The sequence below is a fragment of the Taudactylus pleione genome, unplaced genomic scaffold, assembly GCF_031769625.1.
Source record: "Taudactylus pleione unplaced genomic scaffold, aTauple2 ptg000161l, whole genome shotgun sequence".
Taxonomy (NCBI): domain Eukaryota; kingdom Metazoa; phylum Chordata; class Amphibia; order Anura; family Myobatrachidae; genus Taudactylus; species Taudactylus pleione.
In genome coordinates this window covers 824,697-848,474 of record NW_028284563.1, presented here as the reverse complement: position 1 = coordinate 848,474, position 23,778 = coordinate 824,697, and the positions used below count along the sequence as shown (strand labels likewise).

Genomic DNA, 23,778 nt, shown 5'->3' with positions numbered 1-23,778 from the left:
TGAGAAGTGAAGCTCATTAAGGTAGGCACCATCTGTTGACACTTCCTCTTGGATGGTATGAACAAGGTCGGAGTATCTGATTATTGCGGCCAAGGATGACATGAGGTGATTGAATGCTGGGAGTGGACGAAGGTTATTTTGTCAGACATTGTTTTCTGACCTGTATGGAGGTGTCCTGCATGTTGTTCTGTCATGCATGAAGCTACATGTTGAATATGTCTGTGGGGAGGTTCATATTGAGCCTGGGTAATTACAGTATCACATGCTGCATTACCACAATGCATATTTGTATTAGCCTAATGGGGTTCATTTAACTGATGAGGATCTGGGAGTGTCTGTGGAGCAACTGTTTAGAAGTGTTATGGAGACTGTTAGGGGTTGGCTTGTTGACTGACATTTTCTGGATGAGTTTTTTTCTCTGGGTTTTAGCTCCAGCTGGAACCCAGCTGTGGTGTTTAGCAAAGCTAACAGGGATATTGGGTTCAAGAGATGGAAAGTGCATGTTTTTATTGGAGGGAGATCATAGGGATGCCAGTAATATGGGGGTTTATGGATAGCACTCAGAATAGGGTCCAAATTGGCTGAAGCTTTTGTTGGCTGGGGTACCATTTGGAAGGATATTGCCTATGTGATGGTTGTGGAATCTCAGTTCTGGTGTAACCTGTTTCCTCGTGCTTTGGGTGCCACCATTTATTTCAGTTTATTTTAGTTAATCTTCTTAATTCAGTATAATAATTTATTACATGTTTTTCACTAGACTTAAGTCCCCCATGTCTTTATTTATATTTTAGTAATAAGTTTCATTTGGGGATTGGGGGCATAAGCTTTAATTATAAATGCTCAAATATTTTTTTATTATTAACAGTTACTTATACAGCGCTAGCATATTCCGTGGCTCTTTACAATTGGGAACAAATAAAGTAATAGAACAAAACTGGGTTATAACAGACAGATAAAGAGGTAAGAGGGCCCTGCTCGCACACTTACAATCTATAGGGAAATATGCATTGAGACACAAGGATAAGTGCTAAATATTGCATATTGGTCCCGCCAGATTGCAGAGGTTTTTGGTGGGCTGTATGATTCAGTCACACAGGAATGTTGGCCTGGGGTCAGCAGGATATGAAAGTGAGGAAAAAGATAATATGTAACGTTATGTGTGGACTGTATAGAGAGGATTTAATTATGTAAAATAGTTTGTTGAGGTTATGTGGGTGGTTCTGGAATTTGATAAGCTGTCTGAAGAGGTAAGTTTTCAGGGGACGCTTGAAGGTTTGGAGACTAGAGGAAAGTCTTATTTTGTATGGGAGGGCATTCCGCAGAGTGGGTGCAGCCCAAAAAAAGTCCTGGAACTGTGAATGAGCAGGTGATGTGCGAGGAGGAGAGACGCAGAGATGTATGTATAGTTTGTTTATTAGCCTTATGTGCAAGTAAAAGTATTCTATATTGAATTCGGAAGAATACTGGTAATGAATAAAGAGACTGATAGAGCGGAAATAGAATGACGAAGATTGTTTAGCCATATTTTTTATACAAGTTTACTTTTAAGCTCTACACAAAATGAAATTGGTATAAAAGTTTAGCCCTAATAACCTAATAAATATGGGATCAGTGGCAGTACTAGAGCAATGGTTCTCAACTCTACTCCTCAAATAGCCCAACAGGAATTTTATTAATCAGGTAAAGGTGAGTTTATCTATGTATTTTGCTGGGTCAGTAATTATCTCACCCGCTTTCACCGTCAGACGTCCTGTTTTTGGGAGAGCTGTTGGCTTGGCTTGAGGAGCTGAGAACCACTGTTCTAGAGATTAAATATGCTCAGTTAAAGATTGGAAAAATTAGGAACTAACATGCAAATGAATCAACGAAAAAATAAATACTATACCCGAACTTGAGTTAGATCTAAGATTTGACGTTGTGGTTCCAGTAAGGCTTGGCTCTGATTTGGGATTTCTGGTATAATTCAACTTTACTGGAAGTAAAGTAACCAAGCGATTTTCCGTAAACACCAAACACGTGAAGTTTGTTGTGTGTTCATTAATGTCCTTTATGAACATAAACAGTGTGTTTTCTTTTAACATTTGAGTGACTGTCTCGCTCTTCACAGGAACAGAGTTAGATCCATTAATTTTCACCCACACTAACACAATATTGGTATTCGATATAAGATGAGACACTGAACATGTAAGTGCCAAAACGTTGTCATCATCAACTAAAGATGGTGGCTGGGCTTTCACTGAAGCATAAAAACAGGAAGAAAAAAATCACAATTTAAATTCCAATATGTCACATAAATTAATCTGGTAATATGTAAGTGAACAAGTGAATTGCTCAAAACGTAATTAAGGCTTTTTGTTTAGTTTCTAATTGAATTCCTTTAGCCATCGTTAATGCTTAAATTAATACTGTCTCTTTCTAATAGTCTCTAAATATAATTTATCATACCAAAACTGCAAAGAATTTAGATTATAGGGTTGATGTATCAAGCAGTGAAAAGAGTGGTGAAGTGGACCAGTGAAGAAGTTGCCCATAGCAACCAATCAGCTTTGAGATCACAAGTACATTCTATAAAATGATAGGTAGACGATAAATGGTTGCCATGGGCAACTTCTCCACTGGAGAAAGATAGAATAACCCTAGCGCTTGAAAACTGATTCCTAAATATTAGATAATACACCTGCAGTGGTAAGTGGCAAAAAAGGGGAACAAATTGCAACCCCACAAAAAACATAAATAGAAAAAATACAGCGCTGGTAAACAAAGTTAAATTAGGTATATTTAATAAATAAAATAAAATAAATCATGTGGTGGACTTAGCATTCGAATTACAAAGCAAATAAATGTAAACAATATAAGAAAAATAAAAAAACGTAGTTCTCAATTGAAAATAAAGATAAATAAATTGGAGCAAATAGCTGATGGCTAGATGATTAATGGAGCTGTGCTGTACTCCAGATCATGAAATAACAGTCAGTGCATTTGTAGGCAGTTCAAGTGCATCATGTGTTAGCACTTAGCATGACATATTGATTGATAGCTTTGTATGGCAACAATATAACCACTGTCCTGTAACAATAGTGCCTGTTTAAAGTATCCAAAGGAATAAGCAGCGTGAGGCTTGTAGATTGAAACAGAAGCTAGCGTATTAAAGTGGTCTAGGTGTTACCCCATCGGGCACCACAGAGGTAGAAAGAATAGTAGTACTACTAACCAGCATTAGGGTCTCAAACAGCTGTGGATACTCCGGTGCTGTAGCTCTCTGTCCGCCTACAAGGTGAAGAATGCCTGCCGGAGAACGGAGCTGGGGGAGAAGCTGGAGATGGTTCCAATTGTGACGGGTAAGCGCGGCCGCGGCTTAAAGGAACTCCCCGCACCAGGACGGAGGACGGTGGGTACTAAGCGTGCAGGAGCTTGGTTACAGCACAGGACAAAGTGGTCAGACAATGGGCAGCAACGCGTTCCGTCCCGTTCCTGGGACTTTTTTGAGTTGAACTACTTCTCCACTGGTCCACATCTCCTCTGTTATCACTGTTATCACTGCTTGATATATCAACCTTTACATATTTATCATCTTTGGAGGGCGAGATTTCACTCTAATATTAAGCCTACTGAGATTGTAGTATAGATAAATTTTAGGTATGATATACCTAGACCTGCCAACTCCACTAAATACTGTAGTTGGTTTGTAAACATATTGGTTCTTCAGAGACCTGATAACCAAAACAGCAATCATTATATCAATATTATCACTTTAAATTTGACACAGAGATCTGGGGCTAATCAAGGACATCACCTTAGAATTGTCCTGTAATGTCTTCCGCACAAAAATAAAACACACAAGAAATAATGGGCAGATGATGCCATCACCAAGCCCATAGCAAAATGTAAGGAAGAGCCCTGTGCTGCCAGCCCACCCTACCGAGATCCCCACCTATCTCTTCTGAGTAAGAGCAGAGGGTGGTCCTTGGGAGGGAGGATCTGAATTGCTGACCTCCTCATTCAGGTGGGCTGTTTCATCAAGTTTTGCCACTAGCGAGAATGCTGATTGGTAAGTGACCACACTGATATATTATCAGATATCTACACCATCAATTTGAACAGGGAAGAGAGGCATCACTGTACCTATCACCCTTAAGAGAGATCCTTAGAGTAAGGATTGTTTATATAAAGAAAGTGTTAGAAGGTTAAAAAGAAGCAGGGGGAGATGGCAAAATAAAAACTTTAGGAAATAAAAGAAGAAATAATAAAGAGATGAATTGGAATGGCAAATTAAGATAACAGCAGAGGGAAAAGAGGCATAGGGGTAAATTTACTAAAGTGAGAGTTTTTAGAAGTGGAGATCAATCAGATTCTAGCTATTATCTTCTAGAACAGGGATGGGGAACCTCAGGCCCAGGGGCCATATAAGGCCCCCGAAATCATTTGGTTTGGCTCTCAGAGCTTTTTTCTGCTAGCCTCATCTGGCTAGCAGAGTGCCTAGAATGGCACCCTGCAGCCAGAATCTATGCAGCAATGCCACCTGGAGTGTCTGTAGGATGCTCCATACGGTCACACCGCTGCCCTTACAGCTCCCCAGAGCATCCTCAGGATGCTCCGGGTATTGCTGTAATCGCCGGTGATTGTCGCCCCGCCCCTGTGTGACATCACACAGAGGAGGCGTGGTCTGCACCGGGCCCACAAATAATATATAGACATATCAAAATACCCCTCGGCAGAAAAAAGGTTCCCCACCCCTGTTCTAGAAGGTGCTAGTTAAATGTTAAATAAAATCTGAATGATTGCGAAGGGCAACATGTGCACTTCTAAAACCTCTCACTTTATTAAATATACCCCATAGACGGGAGATTGAATCCCCCCATGATGTACCACCACAATGTTCAACTGAGCACATCACAGTAGAATACAAAAACCCAATATCCATCCTTCCCCAACCGTTCCCGCGTGACTATCATGAAGGATCGAATCTGCCCCAGTGTTGAAAGATCAATAAATAAAGGAGGGAATAAGAGAGACAGAGGCAATAGACAGGCATGCAAGACTCTCAGGAGAAAATCTGCAAGGATATACAAGACTAGGGACATGACTGTCATTTCAAAGTAACCTTTTAAAATTAGGCCCATATTCAATTAGACGCGAAAAGTCGGAAAGGTTTCGCCTGCCGACTATCCGCCTACATCGCCAGTTTCAGATGTGAAAATTTTCAGGCGCACCCCCGCTTTTCGTCCTGTTCAATTCCAAACCACGCGAAAACGGCAAGCGGCGAATGCGGAACAGGCGGAAAGTACTGTCAAAAGTGGGGAAATCAGTCTGAACCCCCAAAAAAGATGCACTAACATAGGGAATCAATGTACAGTAGTTGTGTACAAATAGCCCTAATAAAAGTGTTTTGGGTAGCTAAGCAGTTTAAATTGCTTCTAATTAGCGTCTTTGCAAATATGGTGAAAAATGGCATAAAGCTGTATTTTTTGGGGGGAAAATAAGTAGCCCTGGCAAATTTGAGGTACTTGAAAATGGGTGCTAGCATATTCTTATTTCTCTAAAGTGAACTTTTTTAAAACGTGAAACACACCTGGGACATGCACCTGCAATCCTAAAAACACGTCACCCATCCTTGCAGACCTCCAAGAAGTCTATTTCGCTAGTTTTTATGCTTGTCCCTCCACTTTTTACTATTTCACCTGCAAAACGAAAGTACTTTTTGGGGTGTTCTGAGGTAATTTTGTTACATTTTTGTGTAGATTTGTCCTTTGGGGGGCTGTCCTGAGGGTTCTGGGTGGTTTCTCCATGTTTGCACCCCAAAATAAAGATTTTGAACTTCTTTTCACCTGCTATTCATAGGCAAATCTTTTTCGCTTATTACATTGCATTGAGGCGAAATCGTCCTGGAATCGAATTTGGAGATACTTTGAAAACACGCGGAAAGTTCGAATCTGCGGAAACTTTTCGCCAAACGGCACTTTTCGCTTCTAATTAAATACAACCCTTAGAATGAGTTCCCTAAATAATCAAAACATCTGCCGTATGTTAGTTTAACTCTGATACCTATGGGGTCTGCAACAAAATGGTAGAAAAATATTTTCACTGGCTGAACCTGAATCTTGCTAGAAACCATTAGGTGGCTCATTTTCCAAATTCTGGATCAGTGTCTCTATAGTAGAATAAGAAAACGGAACATTTTAGAATAATAAAACTAAATTCTAAAGCAAACATACCTTCAACAGTAACAAGATGTACGGTAATTCCAACAGTGTTTCCGGGAAGACGACACATATATTGACCAGAGTCCATAAAACTCACGGGGGAAATTTGGATAGCATATGTTGTTCCTTCTGAAGTCTTAAGACGATTGTAAAAGTGTCCAGTGCTTGTAGCTTGTTTGTCAGAATTCACTTCTATGGTGTCTTTATTTAGCTAGTCAGATGATGACCATTGCCACTTAATATATGGGGCTGTCTTGACCCCTGTGCAAAGCAGTAAAAGACCATCCCCAACAGGCCGGAACTTCACAATTTCACCTCCAATAGATGCTAGAGTGATTAGTAGCACAGGGTTTATAATAAAATAAGTATTAATTTTACAAACTTTACTGCTTCAAAGAGTTTCCAGTTTACAGAGGACAAGTTTAGCCAGTTTATAACTAGACCCAGATTCCTATTTTTCGATGAAATGGGCATATTTATTAATTCATATGTAATTGTATTTCTTAGTCCATTCGTTCAAATTTTACATTGGCGTTTAGTGGAGAGTTATGGCTCTTTTTTGACAGCTCATTAGAATAGATGCGTCACTGTGAACAATGTGACCGGATCCCAGAAAGAAAGAAATGGGGCCAGGATTAGGAAGATAAATATAAATTGGCTGCGGTTAATATGAGGGGATTAGGTAACTGCCACTCTGTGTCCTCGCACATTTTTACGAGTGCACTGCAGAATTCACGTGTTTCACATACAAGGCGTGGCAATGTAATTTTTTAAAACTTTTTATTGACAATTGCAATTATTGTTTAATCAGTCTCCTGTACATCAACACTATAAGATCCAGTGTAATTTGGTTCTAATAGTAGTTTATACAGATGGAGCTCAGTTCCTTGAGGTATATACCAGCTGACCTCTGAACTGCGGGATATGCACCCAACAATGCCAAATGATGGGCTCCCATCTGTATTATTATCATTCACAACTGGCTTAACAATGGGTGCATGGAACGGTTAAGTGCAAATGGTGCAAATGTCAGACCGAGTGGTCGGCACTCAATTACGCTGTGTGTCAGAAATGAACAAGCTGCTCCGTATATAGGCAAGTTGCTATTAGATAGGTAAAAATGGATCTGATAGCTGTAGTGGCAGAGAAAATGATACCTGAACATTCCCTCCTCTGCTACTGCAGCCATCGGAGGTGTGCGAGATTATCGGCCGCAAACAGTAAGTAATACACATCAGATAAGAGGCATCGAGTCTCCAGGCAATGTAAATTGACTGCCAGCTATCAGAAGCAGTTTCACGGGTGTAACTATAATAGGTAAACTAATTATAAATATACAACTATCATAAATAATGCAAATAATACAAATATTACAACAAATAATACATATTTGAGCTTGCTGTCATATAAAAATACATGATTACGATATCCCTTTAAACACAATCAGAACCTACCTGTTTCTGAATTCTAGCACCAGCAACTACATCATCCTAATTCAAAGGAAATTTATTGTTTATGCGCTGGGCCTAGGGGGGGGGGTGAATTTACTAAGAATTACGCCTGGCTGAGATTGCATTCCTGTGCCAGTGTGGCCTGTTTTTGCAACTTGGAGGTTTACTAAAGCCAAACACACACATAAAAACACGATTCATACAGAAATAGATGGCCAAACAGGCCAAAAGAAGTCAATAGACCATCGAACCAACTCACAAGTACTTTCCCTTGTCTAGAACACAACTCACAGATTTACTAAGAATCGTGTTTCCAAAATAGACCACCTCCTCAGCGCCATGTTCTGAAGAAGAACAGCACAGATCTGTATGATCTGTGCAGTGCTTCTGTGTTATAGGTGAAATATAGGGTTAAAATTAAGAAACAAAATCAGGGTGATCAGACAGAAGTCCGGCGTGGGGGTTCCCCCAATATTCCTATAAGCAGCACTGAGCTGAACCAGCCGGGGTGGTAATGCCGTAGCAGCAGGACACACAGCATTGCTAGTACCCATAAATGTGCACATGAAGTGTGCAGAGTATGAGTCCGCGCACCTTAGGCAGCCGCATCTAGAAGTGCAGCCCCTGCACCGACTGTAATCCCTGGGATCTGTAGAAGGCGATCCTGACCATGTGCATGGGGGCGGGGCGGTAAGGGCCAGATTAACAATGGATGGACCTACAGCCCCAGGCCTCCACATAAAAATAGACCCATCATCGTGGCAGCTTGATGATGACCTGCTGCCTAGCTGGTCACACAGTTGGCCATAAATCATTAGTATTAAAATTGTTTTCGAGCACAAAAATGTGCAATTTTTGCATTTTTATGCTTTTAGGGAGACCATGAGGTTAAAAGTGTAGGGGCTGTACACTCCCACGTGGTGCTGGCCACACCCACACAGCACTGGTCACAGCATCTCCCCTTCTCAATATAGGCCCTTGAATATTTTCAACCCCAGGGCCAAATGGCCTTTAATCCAGCCCTGGGGCCGGGCAGCAGTGAAGTTGGCAGTCGCTCCTATCCAGCACCGCCACATCATCATTCAGCCCCAGGGAAGAGGGAGTTAAGCATTTTGTGTCATGGGTGATGCTATGTGTGGGGTGTATGACTGTGTCCTTGCTTATCTGCTTTCCTCTACTATTCTAGCACTGATTTGGTCATGAAAAAGTCCATAAATATAAAACATAACAGTATATCGCTGATGGAACTTAGGCCCTGAATCAGGGCGTTTTTGTTTTTTTTTGGAGCGGCCTCCTGGCCGCTCGCATAGCTATGGGTGCCCACCCACAGCTATTGCGAGCGGCCAGGATGATGGTCTTGACCATCGCGACCATCGGGCTTGTGACAAGACCCTTGTGGTAGGGTCTCGTGGCCGCAAGCCCCAGACAGCTACTGGCTCTAATAGAGCCGGAAGCTCTCCCACTGACATCACTGGTGATGTCAGTGGGGCCGCCCACAAATGGCAGGTGTTCGCATGAGAACGCCTCCGTTTGTGAAGCCACCTCCATGCCATGCCTCCAAAACGGTGCGAGCTGTCGATCAAAATCGACAGCCGCCCCCTTTTGGTGCGAGACCCGGAGCAACGGAGCGACAGTCGCTAGCCGGGTCTCGTGCATGTGCACGTCGGACCCGGCTCTGGCGTGCGCATGGGCAGTGGCCTAACATCGACCCACTCGTGAGCGCATAGCGCTCGCGAGTGGGTCTGAATCAGGCCCTTAGTTCTTGCAAGACATGGCAATTTTATTTAGGCTTAACTGTACCTCCTCATGTGATGATGTGCAACCGGCTATTGTGACCCAATCTATTTTCTTGTTTTCTAAAATCCTTTGTGAATTCAGACAAAATACACATATTTAAGCAATAAGTTTTCTCTTTATCTTGTACTTTAATTCTGTATAGCTTATCTTTGAATTGCCCAATTCCATCTGTTTTATTTTCCTTGCTATCTATGTGCACGGAAAAGGTGTTTTGAGATTACCGTAATCCTTTTTATACTCTGTTCTTTATTAATTTGATGTTTCTTTTTTTTTTTTTTTTTTTAAATGTTTTGCTATACTGCTTTTAGTATATTTACTAAAGTGAGAGTTTTTAGAAATGGAGATGTTGCCCATAGCAACCAATCAGATTCTATTTAACAATTAACTTGCACCTTCTAGAAGGTAAAATCTCAAATCTGATTGGTTGCTATGGGCGACATCTCCACTTCTAAAAACTCTCACTTTAGTACCCCCTTGTATTTCCATAATCACCTATCATATGTCACAATTATTTGCTTACAATACCATTTTAATTCCATGATGTCAGGAAATACAGTAAATTGTGAAAAATGACAGTGTGCAAACTAGATAACACTAGCTGGAGCAGCTCTATTAAGCCTCAGTATAACAGGCAATATTGTATGATACTTGTTAACATTATCTCTCTCCAAGGGGCCTATTCATGATCCTTAGTGGGCCCGTTAAACATGCAGAAATGCTAATTTCTGCATGGTTTAAGTAATAGGCCCCATTCATTATTAGGGGCCCGAATGAGGCCGGCTAGTATTCAGCAAATTTGTGGGAACCAATGCCATTTTCAGATGGCGTTGATTAACAGAGCCCCGCTCCTTCCTATGGGAAGGAGTTCTGGGGTTGTGAAGATCCCTCCTCCATCTCCGCACTGCAAGACCTACAGCCGTGTGCATGCACTCGTTGATGAATAGGTCCCCAAGCTTTGATACATCTCCCATTTAATCATTTAAAAATACAGAACATTTTTGATAGATTTGAGAACGTACAACAATTTCTACTGAGGCTATTTCCAGGGAAGCATTAACTCATTTACAGGTTGACAAGGCTAATAGAGAGATACGCCCAAAACCTGGTCTGCATGAATGGTTCTAAAATGTAGTTATATGTTTACATAATGACTCTACCCAGAAATATACCCTGCAAACAATCAAAGTACAGATGTTATAACAAGTTAACAACAGGCTCGAAATATTATTGCATTGGTAAATTCCATGCATTCTACCGCACATCGCAAGCAAGGCCCACTTCACTTTGCAAATGGGGAACGGCCAAACAGATTGAGGATGTAGTACAAGAGTAACCAGCTGAATATATGGACTAAAATGAACCTATGTACAGATTGGCTGAATGCTAAAATGGAAATTCCAAAAACAATTCACTGAACATAGGCTTCTGAATTATGTGGTTTGGCTGGAACCATTTATAAGTTAGTAGCTGAAGTAACCGGCATTGCCCAGGTTTAAATCTCCAAGTTATTAAGTTTTATTATGTGATGTCGTCCAAATCCATCCAGTGGAAGGCCCAGAACAGGATCCCTGGGTCAGAGTTTTGTCCGCCGCACACCGTTGTAAGGTCAGACTGGGACCCCAGCCACTCCATTAGGCATCCCAGACCAATTGCCACCCCTCTGTGACGTTTTCATCCAAATCCAACTAGTGGAAGGCCCAGAACAGTCTCCCCGGCTCAAAGTTCTGCCCAGCGTACACCAACGGGAGGTCCGACTAGGACCCCAACCCCCTAGTATGTGTTCTCAGATCCAATGTTACCACTCTGAGAAGTTTTTGTCCAAATGATGTGATCATCCAAATCCATCCAGTGGAAGGCCCAGAACAGGCTCCCTGAGTCATAGTTCTGCCCAGCGCACTCCGCTGTGAGGTCTGACCAGGACCCCAACCAATCCATTAGGCATCCCAGATCAATTTCCACCTCCTTATGAAGTTTTCATCCAAATCCATCCAGTGGAAGGCCCAGAACAGGCTCCCCAGGTCAAAGTTCTGCCCAGCGTACACCAACAGAAGGTCCAACCGGGACCTCAACCCCCTAGTATGTCTTCTGGTATCCAATGTTGCCACTTTGTGAAGTTTTCATAAAATATCCATCAAGTGGAAGACTCAGAATAGGCTCCCTGGGTCAAACTTCTGCCCAGCGTACACCAACAGGAGGTCCAACCGGGACCTCAAGCCCCTAGTATATCTTCTGGTATCCAATGTTACCACTTTGTGAAGTTTTTGTCCAAATCCATAAAGTGGAAAACTCAGAACAGGCTCCACGGGTCAAAGTTCTGCCCAGCATATACCAGCCAGAGGTCCGACTGGGACCTTAACCCCCTAGTATGTCTTCTTGGATCCAATGTTACAAGTCTTTGAAGTTTTCATCCAAATTATTTGATTTCGTCCAAATCCATCCAGTGGATGGCCCAGAACTGGCTCCCTGGGTCAAAGTTTTCTCAGCGTATAACAACTGGAGAACCGACTGGGACCCTAACCCCGCTAAAACCTGGCCAGGATCCAACTAGACCACTTCGCATTGGTTTCATCCTAATCGGTGCAAGGGTGTCCGAATGCATAACCAGAAAGAAAAAAAAACTGACCAATTAATTTTATATATAAGATGGTGGTTTAACAAGAGATTTCTCACTTTTATAACACCTCATTTGATGTTTAGATGCTTTCTATTGCTGTTTAGTTGTCCCCTCTGCCATTTTTTAGGGAGGAGGAGCTATATACAACCCCCCTACGTATGTTTTATGTTTTGTTTTGTGTTGCCTCTCATGTGAATGTGAGATTTGAGTGTGGTTTGGTTGTATTGCACAGCACATCCAGAAATCATCTGCTATTTAGTGACAGTGTTAATCATAATGAGTAATGCTTAAAGTGATATCTGTGTCACATGTGATAATAACACCAGCCAATCTGATGTATCTGCAAACAATAGAAATATGTAATAAGGCACATAAATTATGGCTGCTTGTATGTGCAGCCACACAGCATGGTTAGTAATTCTCTATGTTGATACCTGTATTCCACGTAGTATTAACACCTGCTCGTTAGTGACGATGTTACTCACAATGAATAATATTTATAATGATATCTATACCATACATCTATGGTCACTGTGTATGATCAATGGTGCTCCAGCCAATCAGCTCCCAACTGTCATTTTTCTAACAGTTGACAGTTGGGAGCTGATTGGCTGGAGCATCATTTATCATACACAGTGAAATTTATCACTCGTTTTGGTGATAAATCTCGTTAATGAGGCCCATAGTAATGACACCTTATCGTAAGTAACAGTGTTAATCGCAATGAAGAAATTCATTTTTGTTATGTACTTGACACAGGCAGATGCAGGTTAAAGTGGTACTACATAGGACCCGTCTGTTCAAGGTTAACTAATCATCTGCAGCTCAGTCATCCTCGATTTACAATTACCCCCTTGTAGTTTAAGCTGCCCATGTGTCAGCGGTAAAATGAAAGAGTACCTGCGGTTATGAGCATACCAATATTCTGCCACTAAGTGCAAGTTACTCACAAATACCGCTGGGGATCAGAAACCCCCCAAAAATTGGTCTGTGCTGTGTGTTGCCCGATGTGGTTGCTCCGATGTTACGCTGTAGATAGGCGCGTCTTGGTCACCAATGTCCCGAGAGGTACAGATTGGAGAGTGAACAGTCTCCTCTGAGACTGCTTGTGAATGACGTACGTTTCGCTTTTCTGCTTGGTCACATGATCACCTGGGTTAACATGTATTCCATTTCTTAATTGATGTAAAAGGCATCCCTAGTACCAACAAATAAACTAAACCCAGGCTTGCTCAATTGAAATATAAATGGGAAATCCTGAACCAACCAAATATCTCACTCATGAAAGGTGTCATGTTGGAATTTCTGTATTTGCAAATATTATTATTAGCTCTTTTCAATAAACCATTTTGTATTTTAGGTTTTATGGTCATTAAAGAGTAACAACATACGTGGTGTGGGATGTACTAAAGGGAAAAATGAGGTAACCCCCCAAAAATACCATTTACATGCACAAAGCTTCTTCACGGGGCTTCTTTTCAGGACGCCTCCCCTGAGAGCAGGGCCGGCCGGCCCATTACGCCAAGTACGCAGCCACATACGGCTCTTAGCTGTAAGGGCGCCATCTCCTGCCGCTGTCCCCCACAGGAGCCGGCGTTACATCCAACAAGGAGCCACGTAACTGATGACGTCAGGGTCTCCTTGGATCTAGCAACAACCTGAAGGGGCATCTAGATGCTGCTAAGGAGGCTGCCATCCACGTGCTGCACTGCATTTGGGCACAGGTAAGATAATTGAAATACTGTATAATAGTCATCCACTGGCTGTCACCTTCTCTCTGTCACCCTCTTCCTGTCATCACCCTCTCCCTGTCACCCAGTTATCACCCTCTCCATGTCACCCAGTTATCACCCTCTCCCTGTCATCACCCATCTCTCCGTCACCCACTGCTGTCACCCTCTTCCTGTCATCACCCTCTCCCTGTCACCCAGTTATCACCCTCTCCCTGTCATCACCCATCTCTCCATCACCCACTGCTGTCATCCTCTTCCTGTCGTCACCCTCTCCGTCACCCACTGCTGTCACCCTCTCCCTGTCACCCAGTGCTGTCACTCTCTGTCACCCAGTGCTGTCACCCATCTCTCCGTCACCCACTGCTGTCACCCTCTCCCTGTCACCCATTGCTGTCACTCTCAGTCACCCACTGCAGTCACTCTCTCCCTGTCAACCAGTGCTGTCACTCTCTGTCACCCACTGCAGTCATCTCTGTCACCCACTGCAGTCACCCTCTCCCTCTCATCACCCTTTCCCTGTCACCCACTGCTGTAGCCCTCTTCCTGTCGTCACCCTCTCCGTCACCCACTGCTGTCACCCTCTCCATCACCCACTGCTGTCACCCTCTTCCTGTCACCCAGTGCTCTCACTCTCTTTCACCCAGTGCTGTCACTCTCTGTCACCCAGTGCTGTCACCCATCTCTCCGTCACCCACTGCAGTCACCCTCTCCCTCTCATCACCCTTTCCCTGTCACCCACTGCTGTTACCCTCTTCCTGTCGTCACTCTCTCTGTCACCCACTGCTGTCACCCTCTCCCTGTCACCCACTGCTGTCACCCTCTCCCTGTCACTCAGTGCTGTCACCCTCTCTCTGAGTATGGATCTTTCGGTATAGCACCTAGGGTGGTCCCAATGTCCCTATAACACTTCATACATTTTCACTGGTGGGGGCCTATATGTGTGTATTATTATTTTTCACTGGTGGGGACCTATGTGTGTGTGTTATTATTTTTCATGTGGGGGCCTATATGTGTGTATTATTATTTTTCACTGGTGGGGGCCTATGTGTGTGTATTATTATTTTTCATGTGGGGGCCTATGTGTGTTTTCTTTTTTCTGCAAAGATCTATGTGTTTTATTTTCACACGGAGGCAAATGCGTTTTATTTTTTTCATGCAGTGGCTATGGGCAAAATTTACTAGACATCGGGTTCTAAACCCCGGCGGTTTGGTGGCGGTTCGATGGCGCGTTCTAAATGACTGCCCTGTTCTATTCTAAAATTTGTTTTGACGACGGTTTTGCAGTGGTTTTGGCCTTAGTAAATCTGTGGATAGCAAAACCACTACCAAACTGCCGGTGTTTAAAACCTTGTACATGTATGTGTGTGTGAGTGTGTGTGTGTGTGTGTGTGTGTGTGTTTTATCATGTGGGGTCCCACGCAGTGTCTCTTTTTCCCCCTTTTGGGGCCATTGTTATTATTACCAAGGATTCTGTATGGTCTGATGCAGGAAAAAGTCCATGTGGGGTGACAACATGAGTTACTGCACTCGGTTACACCAGGCTTGCCGACTTTCTGGCTGCCTCTTCCGGAAGAGGCAGACAGCTTGGTACAGCTGGAGGGCATGTCAGTTTTGAGGGTGGGCCGGGGGCGTAACCTCACGATCGCATCATTGCGACCCCGCACTGATATATGAGGGTTTATTTCACCAAGGGGCGCCAAAATCTATATTTGCTTACCAAAAATTTCAGGCTTGGGCCTGCCCTGCCTGAGAGGGATTCAATCAGATGCCTCCCATCTCACCCCCCCCCCCCCCCCCACGGCCCATGGCCTTCAGCGCATGCACAGAAGAATGCCAGAGGGACTTGTGGGTGTTAAATATGGAAGTCCCTCTGTACTAGGGACTCTCAAAGGACAGCTCTTATCAGGAGACTTTGTGATTGTCATTGCAGTTCTAGGTACATAAACCGCGGTATGTACCAGATGAGAGGCGGGATGTGCCGTATCGCAGATGCGATGCTTAGTACATCCCGCCCAATATCGGCAATATATGTAATGCAGATCCCCAGTCAGAAAACGGTTTCGTGTACTTAACATTGTAATTGGTTGTACTCACATTCAGTCAAATCTAACACTGTTCCAAGGGACACTTTGTCATCTTTTATACATAAATAGGGGCCTTTGTGATGTTGACAAAAATCTGAAATAACAATGTACAAGGTGTCGTCATAATAAAACTGTCTTATGTTACTGTTTGAAGGAGCAGAAACAGAAAGCGATGATCCATCTGCTTTTAAAAATGGGCAAGTCAGAGTGATATCAGTCCCACGGGGTACTTTTCTCTGCTTTATTTCTGTAAAAAAAAGGAAAATTGGCTTTAATAATGTGTAAATAGCCTAACGTTAAAAAAAAAATCATAATTTTGACAACATTTTAGGAATGTCAAGTGTTAAAGGGAAGCAATTTTTTTTAATACAGTTCTAACACATGTTAAAAGCAACGCTTGCAATTTATGCGATGCGTGTCCCCAAATAGATCATAAAATGGTTTGCAAGTGGTATTAAAGTTTTTGCTGCATTATTGTTGAATAACAACACAGCAACATTGTTGCAACAAACTAGCAGTAGCAGCATTGGCAGCCTAGCAAGCACTTATGTGCTAGTTTGTTACTTTGTTGCAACAATGTTGCTGTACTGTTATTTAACAATAATGTTCTAACGCTTTGGCCATAAGTGTAGGTGCATTCAGAACACATACTCTCCCAGAAAGTGCGAGAGATTTTTTGGGAAGTCCCCCGCACCACAGGAAAGTGTTAAAACTTCCAGGTTTAACACAGGTACTGTAGATCTCCCTTCCTAGTGATGTGCGCAGGATGGGGTGATTATACTGGGAATCGCTGGACCATGTGGAAGGGGTGGGGCCAAAATGCAGTGAATTACATAATTCTATCCCCGCCTCTTCTCAGACCCGCAATTTACTGCATTCTGCTGTGAAGTGGGTGTGGCCTAATGACGTGAAAGCCAATCCCTGGTGCCTGAAGTGGTTCTCTGCATCTTCTCTCCAGGTTTAAAACTAGGTAAGTATGATTCAGAATGTGTTTGACTCTGCGCTCACCTAGTCAAATGAGCCCATTTTCTGAGCAAGCGCAATGCAGTCAAGAGACACATAATCCAAATCCATATTTGTTCAAACCAGATCTGGGACAATCATATAGTAAGGAGGGGAAAAATTACAGGGAATTAAAATAATATCACACATGATGGGGAAATTCTTTGTGGAACACTTACAGCCCTAATGAAACGTCTGCACGAGTCGTGAAATATTTTTGAGGTAGACATCACATGTGGTGACATCATAGTCAGAGGCTGGAGAAAGCAAGTTAGAAAGCAACGGAATTCAATGAAATATGGAAACCTGTTTTTAACAAGTCTAATCCCAAATATAATAATTACAAACAATTCCACTGAGATCATTGGTTCCAAGGCTGAAGACCCAGAATGTCTTCTGTCTACACAATTTCTTGAAACATTACACAACTCGTGCAGTGTTCCAAATATGTTTCACTATAAATCCGATTATATTGTACAGAAGTCTAGAAATGGACTAACAGAAGGGAATATATCATTGTTATTCATTAGATTTTTGATCATATTTATTAAGATGTCTTTAAATCTGCCACAATTCAAATAGGCAAATATTTTACTAGTTAGAGCCGTATTCAGTTTGAGCGGACACGCGATACTTTTCCGCCTCCCAGAGTTTTCGCCTACATCGCGTGTTCTGTAGGCGGAAAAGTATCGCGCGCCTGCTTTACCCCGTATTCAATTTGAAAGTACGCGAAAACGGGACCCAGCGAAACTTAAACAAGCGGAAAGTACTGTCAGATTTGGGGAAATCAGCCTGACACCCCCCAAAAGATGCTCTGACATGGGGGTTAGCTATGGTACCTCCCGATTTGACTTGCTGAAGGTATTTGGTGTTTTTAAACGGGCTCAATAGCTGCTAAATAGGGTGTTTTTATAAGGGGTACAGAATAGTATTTAGGAGGTTTTTTTGCAGAAAATAACTTATGCCAGCAAATTTGGGGTACTTGAAAATGGGGGCCAGTGTATTTTAAAGTTGCTAAACTTAAGTTGAAAAAATTGTGAAAAATCCACCTGCCTCAAGCCCCTGCAATGAAAAAAACACATGAGGCATACTTGGGGACCCCCCAGAGTCAAGTTCGTTAGTTTTGAACTTTGTCCCCCAACATTTTTTTTTTTCACCCCCAAATTCAAAGTGATTTTTTAGGGTGTTCTTAAGTGTTTTTTTTTTTTTTTTTTAAATTGACACAATTTACCTTTGGGGGACTGTCTGTAGACTGCACGGGGGTTCCCGCAACGTTGCACCCCAAAACCCCAATTCTGCACTTTTTTCTGCCTCCTATTCATAGGTGAAACTTTTCCGCCTATTAGATTGCATTGAGTTTCCACCTAGGCGGAAAGTCTTTCAAATTGAATACAGAGTAAAGTCAAAACAGGTGAAAATGACGTCATCGGCGAAAAGTTTCTGCAAAAACATGCGAAAACTGACTTTTTGCCTCAAATTGAATACGGCCCTTATTTATTGTTTTTCTTTTCTTTTGCCATATTGTAATTACTCTTTCTGACTAAGACTACAACAAATTTGAAAATAATATATTTGTTTATACAACAGTTCTTCCTCTGATGCAAAGCAATATTACAAAGCACCAATGTAGTACTTGAAATACCTTTAAAATGTATTTATTGCACCCCCTGCAATTACTATAGCTGCGATAGACAATGACCATCAGTTTTATGAAGTTGTAAGGGGCAAATGACTAAAACGTAAAAGAGTTATTGACAAATTCATGTAGAAATGTTTAAAAGTGTTTGAGTTGAAAATACAATATATGCATGGGTGAAGGATTTCCTTATCTTATCTTTTATAAAGGGGTACTGCAACTTAGAAGAAAATCGCGTACAAGAGTAACAAATACAAGAGTAACAAATACAAGAGTAACAAATACAAGAGTAACAAATACAAGAGTAACAAATACAAGAGTAACAAATACAAGAGTAACAAATACAAGAGTAACAAATACAAGAGTAACAAATATTTGTTTTTTTTAACTATACTTCATATCAAAGCTGAGAATTTTCATCTTATTCATTTTTAATTTCATCCAAAACAAATTGGCTTATTGTTAGCAGCTTAAACTATAATTGATCATTGCATTTTTGTATTTAAAGCAAATAAATGTTCACATAAGGTATTTATTAATACAATTAATAAAAGGCACAGTATGTAAACATGTATCGGTAACCCTTTTTTTTACCTATGTCTCTTAACAGTTTCAAGTTTGTTTAGTTTAATATTTTTGTAATTAAATGGCCGGAGGTAATTACATTATTAACGCTGTCAGCAGACAACATGACGACAGTGTAGTGTCAATGGGACATTGCCATCATTTTTAAAGTTTAAAGTTATACTGCCGACACGGTTAACATGCTGTAAGTAGAATAGGAAATGTCCCATCTACATCACTCTCTCAACATTTCAGGGCACAAATGATCAGACGTAAAATGCAATTGGTTTCCTTCTGGAACAGCTGTCAGAATACAATAAAAATAGCCCTGTTTATTACAGTACAGATGGCTCTCGTCCACCATTTATCCAGACAAATTCTTAGCGTGCCTGCAGCAACGCTATATTGTCCAAGCTCAAACTGTAAGGCAAGTGCATTGTTTTACAGAGACAATTCCTGGTATTGCACTAAGCTAATGGTTCTCAATCTGGGGTAATAGCATCCCCAAGGGGTAGTCTCTGAGGTATTCAGGGGTACCTGATATATGTTCTGTAATGGGCTTGGACATACAGGTGGGAATTAGGGGTCTATTTACTAAGCCTTGGATGGAGATAAAGTGGACAGAAAATAAAGTACCGACCAACCAGCTCCTAACTGTCATTTTTCAAACACAGCCTATAACATAACAGTTAGGAGCTGATTGGCTGGTACTTTATCTCAATTCATTTTATCTCCACTCAAGGCTTAGTAAATAAACCCCTTAGACACATAGGGAAACAGTGTCTTAGGGATATCTAGCACCATGCATCACAGCAGGATGCTGATAACGAAAAGTCTATCCCTGTATCGCTGTACATGAAAGCATATGTGGACTATAGATTTATTGGCATTTTTATATGTTACCAAAATTGTAATATGTGAAAAATATACTTGGGTCATTATTTATTTATTTTCCAATCTTGTCTGTGGCACGTCTATTGCTTACATATATGTGGCATTAATAAAACATTGTGTCTAAGAGCAATTATATTCATTACAAATGTCTTGATTTGCAAAAGCTGGGGGTACAAATAACGCAACAGGGCTGCCAGGGGGCACCCAAGCAGGAAATGATTGCATTAATGTTACAGTCATTATCAACTTCTAGTACATGGGGTATATTTACTAAAGTGCGGGTTTACAAAAGTGGTGATGTTGCCCATAGCAAAAAATCAGATTTTAGCTATCATTTTCTAGAAGGTACTAGATAAATGATAAGTAGAATTTGATTGGTTGGTATGGGCAACATCCCTTTTTTGTAAACTGGCACTTTAGTAAATATACCGCCATGTCTCTGACTGCTTAATAAAAACCAGGTCTTATCAGTCCATCAGAACATCAGAAGCAAACAAAAATGATGAGGCTGAAAGCAAACAATGAACCTTATTAGTTGTTGAGGTGTTTATATAAACAGGGACATATCAGGGTTCTAACTCCATCAGAAACGCTCACACTTATTGCAGTAAACCTGGAATTTAAACCCTAAAACACCTACCAATTTCCTTATACTGTAATCATCAATAGCCAAATGTGATTTTATAATGTCCTCACAGAGATTTCTAACTTTACTACAGATCATTCCCTATCATATGCAAAAATACACAGTTGATACATATTTCATATATTCCTTATATGAGCTAAATTTAAATGTAGCAATACTCATTCATATGGCTAGAAAAGCTTGAAGCCTTCACCATAATTTTTAATGAACCTTTCCATGCCACAGGAGTATGTATAACTGGTGAATACTTACCTAAGGAAGACATGAAATTAGTTGCCAAAAACATCAGGCAGATGGCTGAGACATTGACTGACCACATTTCCATCTCCTTTGTAAAACATGTGAAATCACTTGTGGCTGAAGAATAGTATATTGTATGCAGCGGATGTATCTAATAATGTGAAAGCCTTAATAAGTATGTATGTAAAAAAACACTTCCTCTTACAAAAAACAGTTCAGAAAAGGAACATGATATATATATTCAGGGGCGTTTGCAGTCTCCGACATGGGCCCCCTCCTCTCTGTGCATGGCCAGTGCCGGAGTTATAGACTCTGGGCACTAGAGTGTGCCCAGCGTCTATAGAGGATGCGCTGGTCATTGGGAAAATGGCCGTGGTGGCCATTTTCCCTGTACTGCGCAAACTATGGGAAAATGGCTGTGGACATTTTCCAGTCGTTTTTACAGCGCCGGACCACCACGCCGATGTGGGACTCCGGAGAGGTAAGTAATTCTATGGGTGCAGGGTGTGCGTTGCGGGGCCCCCCTGGACCCAGGGGCCCTTGTTCCCCGCACACCCTGCACCCATTATAGATACGCCCCTGTATATATCAATAAGACAAAAATACAAGCTAGTAATGAGTTTAAAAGTAACATGAATGTAAGTCTCTCCCACCATTACTGTACGACACGTACCTGAACAACTGTCATCAGTTAGACGCATATTACAGCTTCATCAAGGTAAATTATTATGTTTTTCATGTGTTTATGCTCAAAAAGCTCTGAGGAAGAGTGTGACTGAGTTGAAACGCGTCAGCTTCACCATGACCTCCCGACTTTTATTGTAAAGCTCTTTATTACCGAAGACTTGATCCAGCACAGAGGAAAGATGTATGCAAAATGGTTTCCGGTTAAAATCCCAACAATCGGTTGCTGGCACTTTGGATGCCCCCAATACTTACCATCAGGATGCCAGCGCCAGGCTTCTGACATGTGTTGGGGTGCTGGTGCCGGCATCCCGATATCAAGTATTGGGGTTAGGGGGAGGCATATGGTTAGGTACTAGGGAGAGGGTTAGGTTTAGTGTGTGGGGAGAGGAGGTTATCTTTATACAGGAATCGGTATGATTTACCGCCGGATGCATGGGGAAATCCTGATCGTCCTCAGGTAAGTATTACCTAACTTAATTCTACCCCCTAACCCTAGCCCTCCCTTAAGGGTGCCTAACTCTAACCTCCCCTCCAGTACCTAACCCTAATCACCCCTCTAAGTGCCTAAACCTAACCCCCCCTTCCCCGTTACCTAAACCTAAGTCCCCCGGGGGGTTGCCTAACCCTAACCTCCCCCCAGGGGTGCCTAACCCTACCCCCCTTCCCCTAGCCTAAACCTAACCTCCCGGGGGGGTGCCTAACCCTAAGTCCCCCCACGGGAACCCTAAAACTAACCCTCCGCCCCCTGCGCAGCTATCCGCGCTCGGCACCGCGCGTCCCTTGAATCGGGGTGCCGGGAGTCGGGCCCCCGGCGTATATCTAACGACAGGCATCAGCATATTGACGCCTGTCTTTAGACCCTTGCCGGGATATCACAGTCAGGAAGCCGGCTGTCGGGATTAGGTCCGCCGGCTTCCCGACTGCATACCCTTTAGGCACTAGGGGGGAATGTTAGGTTTAGGCATCGGGGAGGGTGGGTTATGGAGAGGGGGAGGGGAGTAGGGATAGAATACTGACCGACAAGGGTCAGTATCCTAACCCTGTCGGCATGCCGGCATTGGGATCCCGAGCGCCGGCATTGCGTACCCAACCCTTATTTATTGATATATGTTATCCTTGTGTTATAATATGTTTGATTTTACAGTATCACACTATTTGTGATATATGTAACGCAAATCACACTGCGAATGATCCTGCATTAAGAGACACCACCATCTACATTTCCACCTAACATGACTGACACTACCAAGTGCAGTTCAAAGACCTGTAATAAAGGATTGCTTGAGTGATTACATTAACTAAGGGTCGTAACATCCCTGAAAACTGTTGTCAATTATGTCGCTGACTTAAGGACTATTCTGTTTTATCACCCATACCATCTATTACACTATTATGGGATAGATCTACTAAGTCGTGGAGAGAGATACCAACCAACCAATCAGCTCCCAACTGTCACTTTAAAGTCTATGTTTGAATAATGACAGTCATGACGTCACCCGCGATGTGAGAAGCCTGCCCTGCGCGCCTGCTGGATCTAGTCAGATCCAGTCAGAGGCAGCGGCAACAGGAGCCAGGGCCAGCGTTGTCAGGTAAGTCGTCAGGCTGGGAGCACTGCATAAGGGGCACTACTATAGGGGCACTGCATATGGGGCACAAATACACGGGGCACTGCATAAGGGGCCAAACTACAGGGGGCACTGTATAAGCGGCACAACTACAGGGGACACTGTATAAGGGGCACAAATACAGGGGGCACTGCATAAGGGGCACAACTACCGGGGCACTGCATATGGGGCATAACTACAGGGGGTACTGCATATGGGGGACAACTACAGGGGGCACAGCATAATGGGCATTACTGCCTGAGAGTCAGTGGGGGGGCAGCCTGGGAGCTCGGGGATGATGCCTGGTTTCATACGAGTGGAGTTGTTCAGATAACTCCAGAGCGGATTTGGCTGGAGTGACATATGAGGGGCCGCTGCAGTGGCATGGGGGGCTGTAATGACACATGAATGTGGGCTGGAATGGCTGAATTGACACATGGAGGAGCTGAAGTGTGTATTATGTGAATCTTGCTTTGCAATGTATTTTATGTGGTTCTGGATTTCAAAATGTATTTCACGTTATGTGGTTTTTAAAACATATTTTATGTGGCTCTGGCTTTTTCAATGTATATTATGTGGAAGTGGCTTCAGTGGCGTCCCTCCCTGCGGTGTCGCCCAGTGCGGGT

General features: G+C 42.5%; 1 pseudogene; it reads right to left on the bottom strand.

The window, feature by feature from the left end:
• LOC148521512 (uncharacterized) overlaps nucleotides 1-20,946 on the bottom strand; it is a 36,515-nt pseudogene extending 15,569 nt beyond the window's left edge.
• Between the last annotated feature and the right edge of the window lie 2,832 nt (nucleotides 20,947-23,778).